Here is a 13311-nt window from a genome sequence, read left to right as displayed (position 1 = left end):
AAAACAGTGTTTTCATGGAAATTTCACAGGCTTTTCATTTTTAATAAATATTAGCCAGCAGGCATGTCAGGCAGGTTCCCCAGTGTGATGAACGTGTGCAAGGGCCATGGGCTTATGTGAAAACCCCTATGGGTCTGTGGGTGTACTGTAGTTATTAGAATGCCTTCCAGAAAAAAAAAAAAAAAAGTGCCAGCAATCCCAGTGACTTCTAGAGTGAATGTATTAATATCTTAAAGCTGCAAAACAATAATTTTGAATTGATTTTGCAATTGCTGACAGTTTTCTTTTACACGGTTGATCTCTGATAGGATAAAATGTCTTGATCACTGAAAAGGTATATGTTTTTCTTTTGTATTCACAAAAATAAAAGTCCTGACAGTTCCAATGCTGGTGCATAAACAGATTACCTAATTTTATAAATAATCAATGTGGTAATGTCCAAATATGACTTCCCATTAAAAGAAAAGAGTTGGAAGTTCAATGAGAAAGGTTGATTTCTGTGACTTGTATATGCTAGGCAAATGTGAAATATTATAATTTATTGAACCCTGGAACATACAGCTCATTCTTTTGAATCAAATTGACTGTTTTTTCAGGTAACCCCCAAACCTTCAGGGAATGCAAAATGATCATTTGGCCACTGCTAGTCACATAAGCATTTTCAAATAAGGAATCTCTGAAGGAAAATTGACACATTCATCCAGACACCTGTTTTGTATTTCTTTTAGGCTGTTTTCTATAAGCAGTTTAGTAATGTCATTTTCTGAAAGCTGGGTTCCCTACACAAATGAATACATAGTCATTGTCTTCTATCAAAATGTAATTTCACTCCATAGGAAGAGGACAATTTTTTTTTCCTTCCCTGTTTTGTTCTGAAGATATTTTCTTTTCTTTTTTTCCTTTTTTATTAATTGAATCATAGTTGATTATACATATTTGTGAAGTACAGAGTTGAATATCAATACCTGTGTACAATATGTGATAATCTGTTGGGCATAACTTTGCGTGCATGCGCCCTGACGCGCACGGGCGACATTTCATGCGCCCCGTGGCCACCATTTCACTAGCACTCAACGGCACGTACCTGCCAGCCTCGCCCTTCCGGGTCCCAGTGATTCAGCAACTTTAGTTCCGTATTCGCGTAAAGCCTCCCCACCACCTCACCCTATCCTTTTAAGCCCTTCTTATTGGCTCTTTGCTTGATCTCTCATATCAAAACCCGCCCTGCCCTTTTTCCCTATATAAGCTGTGCCGCCCTGCAAATAAACGGAGTTCAGGCTTTGACCACTCTCCTGGCTCGGCGGTGTTCTTCCTCGGCCCCCGGGGAGGAAGATCCTGGGGGGGAAGGGCCATGCCAGCGACACTCATCATCCCGCTCAGCCCCACAAGCGACCCCCGGCTGGACCGGGGTCTCTTCCCACTCGGTTTTGTCGGCCTCTGGCTCAGGGAGGCCCGACAATAATCAAATCAGGATAATTAGTATATTCGTCTTTACAAAACAATCATTCTTTGTGAACCTTAACCAATTTCTCACTAACCTCTCTTCCCCTCCCCTTTCCCGCCTCTAATAACCTCAGTTCTGTCCTCACCTTTTGAAAGTTCAACATACCGTTGTGATTATTCGTCCGTTTGTCCTTCCTTCCCATCCCTCCTTTCTTTTCTCTTTCTTTCTTTCTTATTTATTTTTTAACTCCCACTTAAGAGTGAGGACATGTGGTATTTCTCTTTCTGTGCCTGGCTTACTTCACTTAACATAATGTTCTCCAAGTTCATCCATGTTGCTGCAAATGGCAGAATTTCATTCTTCTTTATGACTGAGTAGTATTATTTTCCAATTATTTTATTCTGAAAATTACAATATCTTCCCTTGATGCACGAACAGTGAAGTCATTACATGGAAGTATTTATCACTGTTATGATAATAGTCCTTATCCATATCTTCCATTTGCCCAGTCTACTTTGGGAGAGATAGGAGAAACTAATGGTGTTTCTTCTGGTTTCATTTCATTGACAGTTTTCTGTGCCCTTCTTCAAGTGCAAAGTTGCATTTTATGTCACTGAAGTTGAGAAATGACAAAGGTAATACAACAATCCCTAGCTTAACCCTGAAGCTTATGTTCACATAAGTATCTTAGATTAATAATTTGTGTCTGTGAAATGACTCAAAAGATATTCTGAGGATAAATGAACTAATATAGAATACAGGTGATGTTTTTACAGTGGTTTGAAAAAAAAAACGTTTCTAAGTAAAATGCAATGCTTTGCTTTTGGTTAAATGGCTCCTTGTTGATTGTTCAAGTAACCTCTTGAGGATCCTTTGTCTGTCCATGTAGTCTTTAAATCACTAATTCACTAAATCACTAATCACTAAACTCTTAATGAGAATTTTTTAAAAATCTCATATTGAGGAAAATTTAACTTTAAATAATTTCCATTAGCAACTGCAATACATTTATTGGTACCAATTAAGTGTAAGAATTCAAACTATATTTCCCATATGATTTTCAAGGATAGGAATGATGGGCAAAGAATTTCCTCAGTACCTACTGTGACATTGTTAAGAGAGAAAAAGTACACACATTAAAAAAAATAGCAACTCAAGTTCCCTGTTCCTAAAAACAAATGAGTTTTAAAAGAAAACATTTTATCTAAGAAGAGAAAGGACCTCTCAGCCACTTATACTCATGACAGCAGCATTGCTGGAATGCCAAATGCTTTGTTAGGTAATCTACCAGCAGCAAATACAAAACACTGATGTTCCCCACAGTCATAGCCATATAGGGTATCCAGGGTAGAGTCTCATTGTCCCTCTATTCAGAGGCATCATTCATAGGCACAGGCATCATTCTCAGGCAGGGGATAAACTGAGTGAAATGTGCTGAGGCATGGCACAGCTTAGCTAGCAGGTGTGTTTCTGAATTTAGTCTGTTCACAGTGGTCCTTCGATCATATGGCCACTTCCTAATTCCTCACAAGTATATAAATGCATTCATTGAGTAAGAGCAGAAAGTGAGAGCAACAAGAGCATTAGGCATCTGAAATTAAGACATGTTGTATTGATTTAAACTCTTTCAATGCCTCAACTCATCACCAAGTCCATGCATCTCCATTATAGTAAAAGCCAAATACATGTATTGATCTGTGGTATATTTCTTGGAAACCACAGCGTGGAACGAACCACAAAAGCTTGGGAGAGAAACCATTCTAGGAAATAATTTTTAAGCAAAGATTGATATACCAGAAAATTGAAGATAAACATAAGTGCCTAGAAACAATTGCTTTGCTGTTGTTGATAAGCAAAATTTCTCTAGACTCCTACTGGGATGTAGTATCGTAAGACATTTCTGGTGATCATTCAGTATGACAACATTCAGAATTAACCTGATCAATATCTGCAATCTAGTTAACACTGATTACCAGAAAGTCAGCTACCTTCAACTGAATACCACAGAGTTCTTAATTCTTCTGTTTATTTGGGATTTTGAGTCACGTTCTAATGTCATCGGCTATCATTTCCTAATTGCATTAGGTTTGCTAGGATAGGAGAGGAGTATGCTATGGACTCAGTCGAGATGCATTTCTCTACCATGATCCAAGTAAACTTGGAGGTCCATAACTTCAATAGTATTTTTTTTATTTTATGGTTTATTTCAATGAGAATTTAAGTACATTAATATGCTCAGTTCTAAATTTTCTCCTACTACTGAGAAGGACCTATTTTTGCATTTTGTGTATAGGATTTTATTGACACTAAGTGTACAAAGTTTAGTTTTTAATTTTTAAGGCTGTGCTTCTCAATAGTTTCTCTTGCACACTTTGGAAACCTTTTGGGTTCTCCAACATAATCCTGAATGTTTGTGAATATTTGTAGATCTTTAGGGTATACTTGAATTCCCTCAAGTTTGAAGGAAAAAGAATGCATTTAGCTCTTCTTGAAATTAGATTTTATATTAACATATAAAAAACCCTTTAGATACTTGCAGTTGTTTTCATAAGCACTTCATATAAAAAAATTCTTTAAGGACTTTTGCAACTGCATATCCATGCATGGGGAAGACACACTGTTCACTATGCAAGGGGCTCACAGAGAACATGCACCAAAACATTCTTGGCATTTTTTCCCAACTATGCTACAATTCTCAAAAGGCAAGCCTATCATACTGAGTTCTTTCATACTTTTAAGAAATATTATATTTTAAAGAAAATCTCAAATCTTCAGGACAATAGAGACACTGATCTATTAAATATACCAACTAATTAAATATACTGTACATAAAAGCTTTGCTTTAGTTCAAACATTGTGATTAATGTCTGAAGAAGATATAGTTTAAACTCATTTCCTTTACCTTTTTCTCCCTTCTACTATCCCCATTGTTTTAGTCACACATGTTTCTCATGGAATCATTGGGCTGATATTTACTCTAGAGCTCCATTTGCAGAGCTGTCCCTTGTCCAAAACTTGCTGGATTTTATTCCTCCGGTGCTGTTCATGTATTGATGGCTGGTGAAAACTAAACTGATTACTCTTATCAGATATTTACGTTTTAAGGGTGGTCTTCAATTCTTTCACTCAAGGAAGTGAGAAATAAAGCATTCAAATTTAATGAGAGTGGTATATACCCCTAATCTAATAATAGAAGCTGAAAACCTCTTATTTACCAAAAAAGAACGCAAAAGCTGCTAATGCGTGCCACCATACTTAAAACTATGGCTTTCTTAACTTTTAATATCCATTGGTCTTAGGAGCCAAAAAACTGGTGCAACTCCAAATAAAAGTAGTAAATTTATTTTCCTCTTCAATGGCAGTCTTACTTATTATCTTAACCACTCCTATCATCCCAGCTACCACCAACACATGTAAAAACGACTCCAACCCCCACTATGTAAAAACCTCAATCCAATTTGTTTTTCTAACTAGTCTCATGCCCACTCTTATATGTATTTATTCCAGACAGGAGACAATTATTTCCAACTGACATTGAATTACTGTTCATACACTCAAACTGTCACTCAGCTTTAGGCTAGATTACTTCCTAATAATCTTCGTCCCAGCAGCACTTTTCGTCACATGCTCTATTATAGAATGTTCACTATAATATGTATACCCAGATCCTAACATGAATAAATTTTTCAAATATTTACTCACATCCTTTATTGCCACGCTAATGCTAGTTACCGCCAACAACCTATTTCGACTATTTATCGGGTGAGAAGGAGTTGGCATGATGTCCTCTCTTCTTACTTAATGATGATATGACCTTGCAGATGCAAACACAGCAGCCCTGCAACAATTCTGTACAACAGCATCGGAGATACCGGCTTCGTCCAGGCCGTGACATGATTCCTCGCACACTCAAACTCATGAGACTTTCAACAGCTATTTATCCTAGACAAAACTCAAGCCTCCTCTGCTAGCAGGTCTCCTCCTTGCCGCAGAAGGCAAGTCCGCTCCATTTGGCCGACACCCATGACTACCCTCAGCAATAGAAGGCCCAGCACGCGTCTCAAACCTATTTCACTCCAGCACAATAGTCGTGGCAAGAGTCTTCCTACTAATTCAAATTTACCCACTAATAGAGGGCAATACAACAATTCAAACACTCACACTATGCCTAAGCGGCATCGTCACGCTATTTATAGCTATTTGCGTCTTAACAACATCAAAAAGATCGTTGCATCGTCCACCTCAAGCCAGCTAGGGCTTATAGTAGTTACAATCAGGATCAACCAAGCGCACTTAGCATTTCCTCACATCCGCATGCACCCATGTTTTTAAAGCTGTACTATTCATGTGCTCAGGATCCATCATTCACAACCCAAACGAGGAACAAGATATTCGAAAAATAGGAGGCCAATTCAAAGTCATACCCTTTATGTCAGCTTCTCTGACCACTGGAAGCCTTGCACACACAGGTATACCATTCCTAACAGGTTTCTACCCCAAAGACCTAATCTCCAAACTGCAAACATGTCCTATACCAATGCCTGAGCTCTGCCAATTACACTCATGGCAACCGCCACCACAGCTTTCTACAGTACTCAATCATTTTATTTGCACTAGTGGGACAGCCTCGCTTCTCACCCTTGATAAATATTAACAAAAATAGCCCATCCTAATTAATTCAAACCTCTGGCAATTCACAGCATCTTTGCAGGATTCATTATTTCTAACAGCATCCCCCCTACAAACATTCCCCAAATGACCATACCTTTCTACCTCAAACTCTCAGCACTAGAACTAAAACTAAACACACAAAACCTAAATTTCAAAGCCCCCTCACAGACACATAAATTTTCAACCCTCCTAGGATTCTTCCCAATAATTATCCACCACCTAATACCTGTCATCTCAACCTACCAACAAGCCAAAATGTAGCCTTCCTAATACTAGATCTAACATGACTAGAAAAAACGATTCCAAAAAGCATTACCCACATTCAAATGCTAGCCGCAACACCCGTCTCCAACCAAAAAGCCCTAATCAAACTCTACTTCTTCTCCCTCCTTATCTCAATACTGACAACAGCACTACTAATTATCTAACCACCCCGAGTAATCTCAATAACAATAAAAATACTAACAAATAAAGACCAACCAGCCACCACCATTAATCATCTCCCACAACTATACAATGTGGCCACACCTGCAGAATCCTTAAGAAGAAAACACATCTCCTCCCTGTTAAAAACCACCCAATCACCTGTGCTTTTAAAATCAACAACAAACTCCGCTCCATCATAAAACCACAAACAACTCTATCACTAACCCCAACAAGGCCCCTCAAATTACAACATTAGAGCGCCCGGTCGCAGGGTACTTCTCAGTGGCCATAGCAGTAGTATACCCCAATGCCAGCAACATACCCCCCAAATAAACCAAAAACACCATTAGCCCTAAAAAGGACCCAGCAAAACTTACCACAATACCACAACCAATCCCCCCACTACTAATCAACCCCAATCCTCCATAAACAGGTGAAGGAAGGCTTTGAAGAAAACCCCATAAAGCCAACAACAAGAGGAATACTCAACAAAAATAAGGTATATATATCATAATTCTCACATGGACTATAAACCATGACTAGTGACATGAAAAATCACGGTTGTATTTCAACTACAAGAACCTAATGACCAACACTCGAAAATCCCACCCCCTTTCCAAAACTATTAACCACTCATTGATTGACCTACCAGCATGTTGAAATTTCGGCTCGCTACTAGGCATATACCTACCACTTCAGATCAAAGGACTCTTCTTGGCTATACACTGTACAGCATACACAACAACAGCGTTCTCTTCCATCACCCATATTTGCTGAGCTGTAAACTACAGCTGGCTCATCTGAAATATGCACATCAATTGAGCATCCATATTCTTTACCTGCCTATTTATACATGTAGACTGAGGCCTTTATGGATTCCACACCTATTTAGAAACCTGAAATATTGGGATCATTCTACTATTTACAGTAATAGCCACAGCATTCAAAGTCTATGTTCTTCCCTAAGGACAAATATCCTTCTGAGGGGCAACAGGAATTACAAACCTACTATCTGCTATCCTGTACATTGGCACAAGCCTAGTAGAATGAATTTGAGGCAGATTCTCAATAGACAAAGCCACCCTTACACACTTTTTTGCCTTCCACTTCATCTTACTCTTTGTCATTTTAGCCCTAGCCACCATTCACCTCCTATTTCTACATGTAACAGGGTCCGTCTACCCCTCAGGAATCTCATCTGACTCAGATAAAATTCCATTCCACCCCATCTCATTAGAGATATACCACTTCATTAATTTTGAATGCTTTATTTCTCACTTCCTTGAGTGAAAGAATTGAAGACCACTCTTAAAATTTAAATATTATCTGGTAAGGGTTACCAATTTAGTTTTCATCAAACATCAACATATTAGCAGCTGAGATATGGTACCAATATAAATGTCCATTGATGGACAACTACATAAGGAAATTGTGGTATATATACACAATGGAATACTACTCAGTCATAAAAAAGAATTGAATTCTGCCATTTGCAGCAATGTGGATGAGCTTGGAGAAAGTTATGTTAAGTGAAATAAGCCAGGCACAGAAAGAGAAGTATCACATGTCCTCACTCAAAAGTGAGAGTGAAGAAAGAAAGATCACAATAAAATGTTGAACTTTCAGGAGAGAACAGACCTATAGTTACTAGAGGTGGAGGGGGCGTTAGGAAGTAACTGGGTAAAGGACACAAAGAATAATTACAATTTGTAATGATGAACATGCTAATAATATTGATTTGGCCATCACATACTGTACACAAATACTGATAGTCAACACTGTACCCCATAAATATGCATAATCAATTGTTTCAATTAAAAAAATTAATAAGAGACACAAAATATTTCAGTATCCCTCCATTATGGCACACAAGTAGCTTCCTATTCTTCTAGGGAGATATATAATTATTTTTCTAAAAAAGCAGGTAACAAGAAATTACATTATGGTTAGGTTTTAGGAACTAGAATGGAACTTGAACTATTTAAAAAAAAAAACTACAAGGTTGGCTGATTTATTGGTAAAATTCTCAACATATCACTCTTATGGGAAGATAAGGAAAAATCAGCATAAACCAGGAGTGGCAGAAAATACCAAAACTACGTGTCTTGTTCTTAATCAATGTGAAAACTATGGACTTGCGAGGCTAGCACTTTTTGATGAAAATATTTAGAAATCAGCACATGAAAACATGCTTAGTTTTTAATTGGAGGAAAATAAAGCTAATCCTCACATTTCTGTCCTATAAAAAAATTTCATGTGAGTAGTGAGAGAGATTTTTATATACAAAATTGTAGGAAATAAATTATATCAACAGTGTGTGTTCAGAACTAATCCATTTAGAAAAATCCACAGGCTAATAAACCAAAACAAGTACTGTAACATATTCCAAAATTACTAGAAATTTTCCTCTCAAACTATTTTCTTTTTATTGAAGCCTAATTGATTATACATATTTTGGGGGTCCTGGATCCCTTGTTTAAGGACCCAGTGCTAAGTGCTGAAATAATTTATCACCTATTATTCACCCTCTTTATTCTTGGCTGTGCTTTGTAGATTTTTAAAAAACAAAACACAAATTTTTCTCAGTCCAGATTTAACCTTTGCATCTATATTTCACCTTGTGGTTTCACCATCACAAATAACTCAAGAGAACTGTTTTTCTTACATATTAATTGCAGGTGCTCTTAGAAAAATAGCACAGACACCAAACTTAGCTTCAAAATCAAAGTACCCAAAGAAATTCTTCAGCCCAACAGAGGGGCTTTGACTAAAATGCTACAACCACTTCAACTAACCTTTCTAAATTACAGTTCCTGTTGAGTTGTGGGTAATTGCTAGCGTTCCAATTGCTGGAAATTTAAACATTACATTAGGAGATTGTCAAGATTACAATCCTTTTCTCCCTCATTTCCATCTGACTTTGGACTGGTAAATCCACAATTAACTCCCATACATTGTACTTTCCAGTGACCTGGCCATGTATACATGTGAGTTTGTTTTTATCATATCCTTTTAGAAGACTGTGCAAACAATAGCTAAGGTCATTCCCTATTTCCAACAATCCTTTTGCTATAAACTTTAAACTCTTCCTAGCTAAATGTACCAAGTTATTAAAATCACTCAATGGAGTAGCTGAAGTTCTTTTGAAATTTATTATACATTTCACAAAGTTCCTGACCTTACAAGGGTACATAAATATCTGCTTTAATGGGAAAAAATGAATTAATACCAGGATTAAGCAATATATTGCAATATATTTATATTTAGGTTGATACACATATAACTTTCAGAAAAAATTAACAATGCAAGGACACAGCATTATTTATTAGCTGTCTCTATTTCTCATTACTGGTATTGCCAACAGCATTCTCTATTGAAACTGATTTCAGAATATATTTACTGTTAATTTATGACCCAATCTTGCATAGTTCCATCCAGAAACAAATCTTATAGTAGCCTATAACTTTCCCTTATACATTACACAGAATCTATCATCAAATGTTATACCACTAATTAAAAATATTAGAAAAAGGTCTGGAAGAAGTATATATATATATATATATTTTGCAGAGAGCCCCTTAACACTCCTCATATCCAATAGCAATGTAGAGACAACTCACAGAGTTCCTTAAAAATTCACTCCAAGAAACTAAGACTTCCCCAATCACCATTCCATAACCAACTTTTTCAGGAAATAAGCTTCAACGTCAATGGTGACCAATTTGCTAAAGGGATCAGTTAATAGAACTTTAGCAGGCTAAATTTTATCATTATGTAATCTTGTGGAGAGAGCATTTTAACTTCAGTACCTAATATATTCAACCCAATTTCACTTTGATAACTGTTTTTAAGCCTTCACAAAGCACTTAATTTCTAAGCTTCTACTCTTTTATAAGAAAGAAACTCATGAGCTTAATATTAGAAAAGATGTATTGATGTTTTCCAGGAGATTTTAATCAGATATTTCTAATATGGCCTTAAGTAATTTTCACTTTTATATACCAATTTGTCTTATTCCACTTCAATATTTTTGGTCAATCTCTATTTCCTAAAATGTAGGATTATATCTATTACCTTATTTTTATAACCAATACTTCATATAATATTCTGCTTTCAGCAAATTTAGAAAATGTACATATATGTAAGGCAAAAGAAATAGAATAACAAACAGTAATAACTTAAAAGACCAAGATAATCTGTAAAATTAGGAAAATCCTAAACTCTAGATTATACACTATATGGTAAATATATTTGGCATTGAAACTACAACCAAAACTATTCTAAAAAGGCTGATTTATTAGAAATGAAAATTAAACAGAAAATAAGTAAAATATTAGTTTAAATTAAAACTGTTAAGTTTATAATTTCAAATAAATTACAAATACTTTTTTATTTCCTATTCTGCCTTGGAGACCTAACTAGGAGACTATTTCTATCTCATTTTTTTCTTCCCTGATGATCTTTTCTTCAAATTCATTATGTTAGAAATGCTATGATGTTTCATTTAGCCAGTTCTTGGGTTATAACCACTAATTTTACAATTCCCTCAAAATATCCTTTCAAACTTGTCTTTCATAATTCCTCTATCCTTTGCATTACAAAGAGACCTCTGTGGGGGCCCTACTTCTACAACATGGAAATATGGTAATTAAGAGCTTTCTGCCCCCTATTTTCTCATGACTGTGTAACATGGAAAACAATGGGGTCTCGTCTTTCTGTTTAGCAATTCCATTCATGCAACAAAGATGTTCAGTGTACATGTCACAATATAATAACAGTCTAAATGTATTAAATTGCAGTGTGTATTAAACACACAATTCTCTCTGGCAGATGTATATAGATATTTTGCAGGACGCCACTTAATGCTCTTCATACCCAGTTGCAATGCACAATGTGACACCTCACAAGATTTCTTAAAAATCCACTCTAAGAAACTGAGACTCTCCTGAAACTCCTTTCCATAACAAACTTTTTGAGGAAATAAGCTGCAATGTCAGCGGTGAACCATTTGCTAAATCAATTTCATGCCCTTTCTTCAATTCTACTTACCCACCTTCTTTTTTTTCTTTCTTTCTTTTTTTTTTTTTTGATGGAAATCCAGAGAGGCAGCAAGTGCTACTCCAATTTGAATTCACAGTAGAGGCACTGAGTGTACAGGCCCTAAAGCTCTGAGGTGGCTAGAAACATCTGCTGGTTAGCAATTCCTGTTCCTGTCAGTTGCAAGGCTTGTCTATATATTGCACTTCTCATGTCTTTAACAGGAGTGAAATGCAATTGACAGCATGCTAATTATCATAAATTGTTTTTCTTACCAAAACTGTAACATCGCTAAAGACCACTTAAAATATATAATGATTGCTTCAGAAAATGGATTTTTTAAGTATTTATTTATTGTAATTTTTTTTTAATAATGTAGGTTTATTTTTTTAAGTGGAAATTTTAGGAATGTATATTTAATCATGGTCAGCCTCTTATGGGTCTCACATACTTCATATAAAATAACCACATATGGTTTGATTACACACACCCACATACAAGCACTTACTCCTCATTTCTATTTGTGCATTCGTCAAAATCTGGCAAATAACAGAAGCTTGAAAATATTTATTTCCAAAGTACTGTGAAAATATTTATTTCCAAAAAGAAAAAGATATAATCTTATTTTTCATATCATTATGAAATAAATTCCTTGTTGTTTTTTGAAAAGTTTTAATTCTTAAAAGTATTTCATTATACAATGCAAAAATGGATGACGTTGGTAGAAGATTTACCAGAGGATATTAACTTCTCAGGAATACCATCTTTCATCAGTCAACAAGGTTGCTTCAAATCCCTGAAGTTCTTTTCAAAGTTTTAATGTTTGATTTTGAAATGACCATAATATTTCAAACCCAAAACTCCCCATCATAGCAAAAACATCCATTTTAAACATGTAACATAGTGCTAGATGTAAGTTAATAATATGAATACTAATAACGTCAGAATTTGGGCTCTCTGAGTATTCTACCTTGTTAAGGAAAAAGAGATAAACTAAGAGAAGACTCTTGATGATGAGGAAAAGTAAATATTCAATTACAAATTGGTGATAAGAAAGCCAGAAAGACAGACAGGAAGAAAGAAAGAAAAGACCACAACAATATGTTGAACTTTCAGAAACAGAACAAACCTAAGGATACTAGAGATGGGGGGGAGGGGGGAAGGGGTTTAAGGAGTGATAGATCAGGTAAAGGGCATAAAGAAAAATCATAATTTGTAATAATGAGCATACTAATAATAAAAAATTAAAATAAAAAAATTGATTACGGCAAACTGTCAGTGTATGACTTTCTATGATTGAAAACTGAATGAAATAAAAATGCAACATTCTTTAAAATGAATCATATAGAAATTCAACATGTAACATATGAATGTGTATGTCTAAAAGCATATTTTGCAATAAGCACTAAATATAGAATATAACTGCACCTATTAACCAAAGGGTTCGAGCAGTGTGTTCCATTTGCAGTGAAATTCAAGATATGAATTGGTGCATCTTTCTACTTTGAGGAAATGAGGAACTTTTTTATAACTTACGTTCTCTTTTAATCAACATTGTCCTGTACTTTCAGATTCATATTCATCCTTTATTCTGACCTTCTTGTTTGAGATTCTGCTTACTGGTCAACTAATCCTCTTTGACTTTTTTTCCACAGGTATAATGAATTATTGGCTAGTTTGCATACTTGCAAAATCTTGGTACAGGAAGAATAGAGATCTACTTACATTCGTAA

The 13311-nt window shown here is 35.7% G+C and overlaps 1 protein-coding gene across 5 annotated transcripts in view; it reads right to left on the bottom strand.

Moving 5' to 3' along the window:
* EPHA5 (EPH receptor A5) overlaps nt 1-13311 on the bottom strand; it is a 340114-nt gene that overhangs the window by 224227 nt on the left and 102576 nt on the right. The gene's annotated exons all lie outside the window — the stretch shown is intronic.

The sequence above is a fragment of the Galeopterus variegatus genome, unplaced genomic scaffold (assembly GCF_000696425.1).
Source record: "Galeopterus variegatus unplaced genomic scaffold, G_variegatus-3.0.2 Scaffold39, whole genome shotgun sequence".
Lineage (NCBI taxonomy): Eukaryota > Metazoa > Chordata > Mammalia > Dermoptera > Cynocephalidae > Galeopterus > Galeopterus variegatus.
The sequence above is the reverse complement of the archived record's forward strand: the minus strand, read 5'-3'. Positions and strand labels throughout refer to the sequence as shown.